General features: G+C 46.2%; 1 long non-coding RNA gene across 2 annotated transcripts; it reads left to right on the forward strand.

The window, feature by feature from the left end:
* The first annotated feature begins 39 nt into the window (after positions 1–39).
* On the forward strand, positions 40–7,448 carry LOC149358268 (uncharacterized). Of its 2 annotated transcripts, XR_016288649.1 has the most exons (3): positions 40–371; positions 5,911–6,195; positions 6,388–7,448. It is a non-coding gene; the product is annotated as an uncharacterized LOC149358268 (long non-coding RNA). The 2 variants fall into 2 exon arrangements; XR_016288648.1 differs by lacking the exon at positions 5,911–6,195.
* The last annotated feature ends 645 nt before the right edge of the window (positions 7,449–8,093 follow it).

Here is an 8,093-nt window from a genome sequence, read left to right on the forward strand (position 1 = left end):
TGCTAGCTGGTTAACCAGCCTTACCTGTCTCGTGTCCACTACACTGGGTTGGAGAGTTCCCATAGAGCTAGCCCTATGAACATTTAGGTGTTTCTCGGTTAAGCCTGTGGTACTTCATCAGTGAACTTCATCAGCCTGCGGAAATTTCACATCCACAGGCTGATGAAGGATGTGAGCTGCAGTTGCTGCAGCTCACATCCTTTCTGCAGCAACTGCAGAGCAAATGATTTTCGATAGGTTTCCAGTGGGTTTCTTCGCATAGAGGTGTCCAGGGAGTGAGGCGGCTGGCAACCTCGCCCATAGAGCCATGTCTGCTAAGTCATCGAGAGACATCTTTCAAGGTTCCAGGACGTTTTTTTAAAGAGACAGTGGTAAGTAGTTTTAAATATTCGTGGTGCCCTAGAATCAATTCCGTTTTTCCAGCGGGATAAAAAGAGCATCCTTCCACTCCATCACACCGCACGTGCTGGGTTCTTCTCGTAGTACAGCGTGGATGTATAATACAGGACAGACATCGCCTCTCGCTTTTGGGGTCGACTGCAACATTATCTCATCACTTGCTCCAAACAGGCGGCGTGTCTGCGGGTTCCTGCTCGCCTCCCTAAAGAGTGTAGGGACGCCACGTATCACTGTTTGCGCGCGTGGGAGCCGGTATAATAGGCAGACTTCCAGCCTATGCCAGCAATTTCTTGAATAAATTGAACTTTACTTCAAATGGTGGCTATAGCCGTTTCGCTTTTGAGGTGTTTGCCTACTTAAGGACTTTGCTGCAAACTATTCTTTTAAATTATATTTTATTGTGTCGCTGCAGTCGATCTCTTGCCTACGAATTTAGCCCAAGGTTAGCCCCACGTGGTGCCAACAGCAACCTCAACACTCAACTACACCTCAACTATCCTTTTCTTGTTGATCGTTCCTAGCGTTTTTGTTAAACTTCTCGGGCCCCGACCAACTCGCCCAGTTTTCCGTTGTCGTAAACTTGGGAGCATTGCTTCTCGAAGCATGAAGGGTTTTCTTTAATTTCTTCTTCAATATTTCCTGCCTCCAAAATTTTCTTGACTGTTGTAACGATTACTGCTTTGCGCCAAAATGTTGGTTTTGAATAAGTCTGACTTCCGCTTATGTCTGAAACTGTCTCTAATTGCGCAGTGGGCCAGTAATACGATATTCCTCAAAGGCATCGTAGCTTCCATTAAAACACTTATATTTTTTACAAGACATTTAAGTTAGGCGGTCTCTACGCATCAAAGTCAGAAATGGTAGCGACGAACCCTCCAAATACGGCCACATCTGTGCCGGAGGCAACTTGCTTCACACCATACCATAGCAGTAAGCCCATCTGTAAGGCCATCTTGAGATACTGATTTTGAAAACGTTAATTTATTCAGCGCTTTCATCTGGCTAGACGGTGCTAAGAAGAAGTTGCTATACGGGCCCATGCTATTCTCAAATTAAGATTGTTCCCTGGCGCCAAGGGTGCAGCTGTCTCTGGGGTCTGTGCCATAAAAAGAACTTCCTGAGGGCGCTAACTAGCTACGGCCAGATATACTACTTCTACATTGGGCCTCCTAGCTCATAGATGTCATTTGACCAGGTGAGGGGGCACTGGGGAGAATGCGTTTTAAAGGATCATGTGATTCATGTAGGCTAATGAGAAGCGAATTTTTGAGGCTTAAATAAGGTTATCTCTGCCACCCTTTCAGCCTATAAGACGATTAAAAGTTCTCCTGTTTTATAGGTAAAAAAAATGGTATCTTAAGGTTACTATGACCCCGGTAGAGAGACGCGCTGCTGCCTAACCAGCCAGAGGTATCAGCAACATACCGGGTGTTTTTTTTTAGAAGGCCCAAAATTTTTAAAGAAAGGTAAATTCCTTTAGATTTATTTTAACCCTGGGCCTATACTGAGGGCTATGGCGGACGCCAGGTAAGAGGAAAACTACTTTAATTAGTTCGCTGATTAACTGGATACGTTAATTAACTTTTATAATTTTTATTTTAGAGGATATGTTGTATTAGCAGAATTGGAGATAGTCTTCCAAACAGTCCAGCCAAGAAAAAAAATTTTCATGAAAAAATTTTTTGCGCGTGTTACGAAGCGAGAAAAAGTTACCCTGGTATGCAGCTTCACACTGTAACACAGCGTCTGTGGCGTAGTTCGCTCCGCCCTGCGCTTTGTGTCAGTGCGTTTTTGTTCCAACGCGGCATTCCGTGAGGCCGCGGAGCGAAGCGAGATAAGCAGCGATAGCACAGGCCGCCCGTCCGGGACGCGTGACGCAAAGCGGAGGGCGGAGCGAACTACGTCAGAGGCGCTCACCGCCGCTGAGTTACGGTGTGAAGATGCCTACCAGGGTGACTTTCTCGCGCCTCGTAACGCGCGTGAACATTTATTTATTAGAATTGTTTTTTCTCGGTTGGACTGTTTGGAGGGCGATCTCCAATTCTGCGAATATAACATATCCCCTAAAATAAAAATTAGAAAGGTTTATTAACATATTCAGTTAATCAGCGAACTAATCAAAGCAGTTTTCCTCTTGCCTGGCGCCCGCCGTAGCCTCCAGTATAGCCCCAGTGCTAAAATAAGTCTAAAGCAATTTACCTTTTTTTTAAATTTTGGACCTTCTAAAAAAAAACACTCGGTATATAAAAGGGCCGCGTCTAGAGCACGCTGAATGGCATCACAGCGTCGTACGAGTGTGCACCGAGTGCACTTCGCAGTGGCGTCGAACGTCTGTGAGCAGCAGTCGTACCTCATTACGTGAATGAGCACACCGAATCAGCAGCACAAACATTTTTCCGCCTTTCATCCGTTTCATGTTTCAGCTTAGCACAAAATGATTGAAGTTACTTCCCGGTCAGGCCACGTTAGCGTTCTTACGACGGCAAACTTTTCTTGAACCGTGTCGCTTATTCATCGCACCTAACTCCGCTCACTGAAAATTGGTTTTTCAGGAAAGGAAATGACACAGTAACTGTCTCTCATATCTCGATGGACACCCGAACCGCGCCGAAGGGAAGAGATAAAGAAGGGAGGTAAAGAAGACAGGCAGAAAGAGTAGGGGTCTCCAGAATAATTTCGACCACCTGGGGATCTTAAAGTGTACTGACATCGCACAGAACACAGGCGTCTTTCACAGTTCGCCTGCATCGAAACGCGGCCGCCGCGGCGGGGTTCGAACCCGGGTACTCCGACTCAGTAGGCTAACGTCTCAACCACTGGGCCACCGCGGTTCGGCTCATTACTCTCCCGAAAAGAGCAATAAGAATAACAGCGCCGGTACCGTGGCATTCATAATCACAACCATTATACAGAAAATCGTAACATCATGCCTTTCCATTTAATTAGCAATTACACGACTGCACTTCTAGTGAAAAGCAATTTAAACGCAAATAAACATTAGAACTATTCTGTCTTGTTACTATCTTCAAGTAACACTAGAGAGGCAGTAACAGTAATTCATAACACGCAGTGTATACGGAAGTCGAGCGGTATAGTTTCTCAGCACTAAAGTGTGGAACGTTATTCCATCCAGCGTCAGACATCTTACCAGTATTGCACTCGCTCCGAAACTACGCATATCAGAACAGTACACTTCACCCTACTAGTGAAAAAATGGCTGAGGCTTAGCTAAGGTTAAGCCTAGTCAGAAGCGAAGCATATTGATGGCTAGGCTTGGTAATACATGGCTTTCCTTGGTTGACGTTCATCCCGCTCTTCATCGATCTCTGTGGCACGCTGAAGCTTTCGCTTCTCGTTCAAATCAGCCCTGCTTCTAGGCGGCATCCCAACACCTGGCCGCCTCGTAAGTGTCCGGAGAGCGAGACAAGCTCAGCTTTATACCGCTGCTGTAGCGTCACGTGGTCAGCTGCAGCGCCTCTGATGTGGAGCCTCCACCGCCGCGGCCGACCGCGCGAGCCGGCAGCCCATCTCTCCTCTGCTGTGACGTCATGTTGTCACGTGGTGTCACGTGGTCACGCTAAAGGTCAATGGTAGCTCCACCGCCGCGCTCGACGGGCTCTAGTGTAGCTCTAGTAATATGCTTCGCATAAAAGTCATATGCGGCAGCCATGATAAACTGCATAGATATACTGCATTTTGACAATGCATGCATTACTCATTGGCTAAGCATTCAGATGCCTTTATGAACGTGCTTATGTCTCCTTCCTATGCAATATAAATGTGTGTGTGTATGTGTGTGTGTGTGTGTGTGTGTGTGTGTGTGTGTGTGTGTGTGTGTGTGTGTGTGTGTGTGTGTGTGTGTGTGTGTGTGTGTGTGTGTGTGTGTGTGTGCGCGCGCGCGCGCGCGCACGTGTATGCGTGCATGCATGCATGACTGCATGCATGTCAGAAAGAAAATTAGAAATCAACTTGTAACATTAATAATACGCAGAACAGACTCCGTCCTCTCAAACCCCAGAACTTACCCGCTTGGTCGTAAGTTATATCTGTGACGTGCATGTATCCGTCTTCCCAATAAAAGCACTCGGCGATATACAGTCTCTTCCGTGGCCGTAGTTCCCTTCGACCAGTTCCAACCTTTCGATTCCACTTGCGCTGGAATGATGATCTGTCATCATCATCGGTATGTCATCATCTGTCATCACCATCATCATACCGAACCGGCAGTTTGTACAAAGCTTCACGTCAAACCATTCGTCCAGCCTTAGGCACAGTTCTAGACCCCAGAAGAAATCGAATATCACGCTTCCAGTGGTGCCGTGTTCTCGAGAAGGGTGCATGCAGTCTTTCCATGTACACTAAATTGCTACAATGTAGCCTATCACGGCTAAGGGCACTGTAAATCCAGGAAGGCTCTTGTATATAGAGCAGCAACGGATGTCCAGGAATTCACTGGCAACCCCAGCCGTTGTGAGCCCGTAGTATAATATCGATGGCTTCCGGTAGGCAAGCCTCTCCCCAGTAAGCGCAGGTGGAGCGTAGTCGATGATTCGGGGCAAAACCAACACGCACACAGCAGTGTATGCCACGTAAAGTGCAAAAAGCACCAAAATTTTGGCGTCACCGGCATTAGCATTGGCCCAGGAAGTGAACCAAAAGTTGATAAATCTCAAAGGCTTCTGATGGGGTCGAACCGTGTTCAGCTACAAATGAGAGGCAGCATACCAAGGCATTGGGCGCGAACATCATAATAGAAAGTGGGAAACGTTTGTGTCAAAAGAAGTTCAGTGGCTGCTGTTGCAAAAACTCCGGAACCTTCGAACCAGAATGGATTGGGCCGTTTATGAAAAAAAAAAACGTAAATAATTTTAAAGTAGTCATTATTATGGCAAGCAGGGTGAATGATTGTGCCTTACACACGTTAATTCTAATACCTGAATGAAACTGTTGGGGGGGATTAGCTTGTCCCCTCGCCTGCCGGAGGCAGCGAACGTGTTATCCGATCCTCTTCCTTTTTCTGTATCTAGGATTTGGTCCAGTTTTAGCGCGATTATAGATTTTGGCGTAGCTGTCGTTGACAGTACTTGCGGTGCTCTCATTTAACGATTTGCCGAAAATGTTCACGACACATTGTCACCAAATTTGCGGTGCTCTCATTTAACATTGTCACCAAAGCAGATTTCTAATTTTGGACAGTGTTTTCGCGGAAGTTATTTCCATAACTAACAAACTTCTTCAGATCACCTAAAAAAGTGCTATTTTGTTGCTCGCAGTTATGTCTCATTTTTGCCGCTCAAGGCAGGTATACCGAAATGTTCTCAAAACACCTCTACCCCTGGCCTGTGATCATGTGTAGCAACATAAGAACTAAACAGCCTACTCCAAACGCGCGGCATTAAAAGCCTTCGCCACTGAGCGATCTGCAGTGGTAGGATCTCCCCTGAAAACAAGCTTGAAGCGAAAACCAGTGAAAATGCTTTTATTCATCGCATGTTCTTCATCTCCTCGCAGAGTGTTGGAGCTTAGATGCTGAACAGAGTGCACAGGATTTCAAGCGCACGCACTACTGCGGTCTATTTGTTTGAAGACAGTAACCCCTGTACGAATCAAGTGAAGCTCTTTCAAGAAGCTGTGGAATTCATGCGACTGCCATCCACTTTCGTGATCCAGGCCGCTTGAACAAGTAGCGATTGAATGCTAGAACCTGCGGCAGAGAGTTTTACTGGCGAGCTCTACGAACCTCTACCTAACTGAACTTAGGAGACGGAGCGTCGTTCTTCACTCACCGACTGAAATGTAAGTGCTTCCTCAAGAAAGTGCAAGCACTTTAGAACTTACGCTACAAGCGATGCGATGCGCTCCACCGTCGTGGCTCCATATCCGCTGTTATCTTTACTCTAGCACTTGCAGCTTTGGCGCGAAAAGCGACAATAATGAAATAAAACACGCCTCAGCTCAGTGATCGTGTTTGCGAATCTTTGCGCGCAGGTGCGCTCGGCCCCTGCATGCACCTGCAGCACCGTGGGTGCTCGAAACACGGGGTGCGTTCCAATACCTCCGAGTAGACGGCTACTTAGACGTCTGGCCGGACAGCCGCCATCTTGGAACGCGTTCCATTTCTGACGAGGCCGTCCAAGATGACTGCTTCGCCGAGGTCAACATCGATGCAGGCTGACTTCCTGTCTAAAGATGGCGGAGCTGACGTACTGGGATGAGCGAGTCGCGCTTTTCGCGGGCGTGGGGCTGTTGCTCGAGTATGGATAAGCCCCGCCCTTCAAATGTGAGTCATTCCGTTAAGTTAATTGGTGCGCTAACTCGTCCCAAAACATGCGTTGCATAGACAGTGCACCATATTTACATCCTTCAGTCGAGCTATGTTGTCAGCATTATGTCATCAATAACGAGTCTATTTATAGTTACCGCCTCCTCTACCACTTTTATTTTGCTAATGAAAGGCATAAAGAATCCATAATGGCACTCTCAGGTGCAACGTTACGCTGCAGTATTTCTAAAACACATGCCGTTGAAAAATGGTTGATTCCACACCACCTAACTAATTACCTTCTGCAGTCATAAAGCAGAGTGCCAGTGTTACTAAATATGATCAGTCTATCCAGTTTTAATAACGCTCGAAAAACACGTAAAATTTTGCTCTTAATGTTTCTGGAGTGACCCATGTTTGCTGTTTCTGGTGTAAAATGGTGACGTGTACAATAAAAACATACACATGGTAGACATGGTAGTTTAACCTCTCATATGTGCAATCGGTTTTGTTGCAGTATCGTGTACATGTTAACCCTAGTCTTTGTATAACATCTCGATATCTTTTTGATTCATTTACTTCACCTCTTATTTTTGTAAATTTATGATAATATCTGACTGTGTCTTTAAGTGTAGCAAGTGATATCTTGTATATAATTTTTTTTTTGTACTGCTGTCAATGTTGGCTGCCGCCGGCTCCCAGGCCTCGTCAAGCTGTTGCTACAGCTTTTTGCCTGGGAGACAGTCAACATTGTGAAATGTTGAAAATAAAGGTGAATTGAATTGAACTAGTGGCTAATTAAGCAGTCTTCGTGGACGTGCGATTCCTAGCAGTGTATATTTGTGAATCACGCAGGAGAGGACCGTGCGGTTGAGAGCTTCGCGACAGCAGCGGACGCTGTAGGTATGTTTACATGACCTGTTTATAATCTGACGTTGCCTGCTCTTAGAGCCTTGATTTTACGGATTAAAACTCGTCGCTGTTTTTGAATTCCTCGCCGGGCATCGACGGCTGGCGTAACGGTATACAAATGTGTTTTCCTGTTGGACTATTAGCTGCTTCAACTCTTTCGTGCACATTCTTTTCTATCTCTACAATCTTAAAACAAACATACCTAACGCTGCCGGAATGTTGTGCCTTGATTTTAGCCTGTGAAGGATTAAAGCTCGCTGCCAAGTTTAGGCTCCTCGCAGCCGCGGGGTGCCAGGTACAGAAGATAGCAGGTTGATTGGCACCAATGTGTTTTTCTGTTGCTTTGTGTAGCAGCCGTATCACCTTTACAGTATTTCGTATTCCTTCTATGTTTGCAGTACCGTCTGGACGAGCGCGTTCGAGTCGCATGTACAGTTTATAATCAGTCACAAAAGATTAATAGCATATGTCGTTAGCGTCGTCTTCGGAGTGCGAGCCTATCGCGCAATTAAGCACTACG

The sequence above is a fragment of the Amblyomma mixtum genome, chromosome 2 (genome assembly GCF_055824585.1).
Source record: "Amblyomma mixtum isolate Tamu chromosome 2, ASM5582458v1, whole genome shotgun sequence".
Lineage (NCBI taxonomy): Eukaryota > Metazoa > Arthropoda > Arachnida > Ixodida > Ixodidae > Amblyomma > Amblyomma mixtum.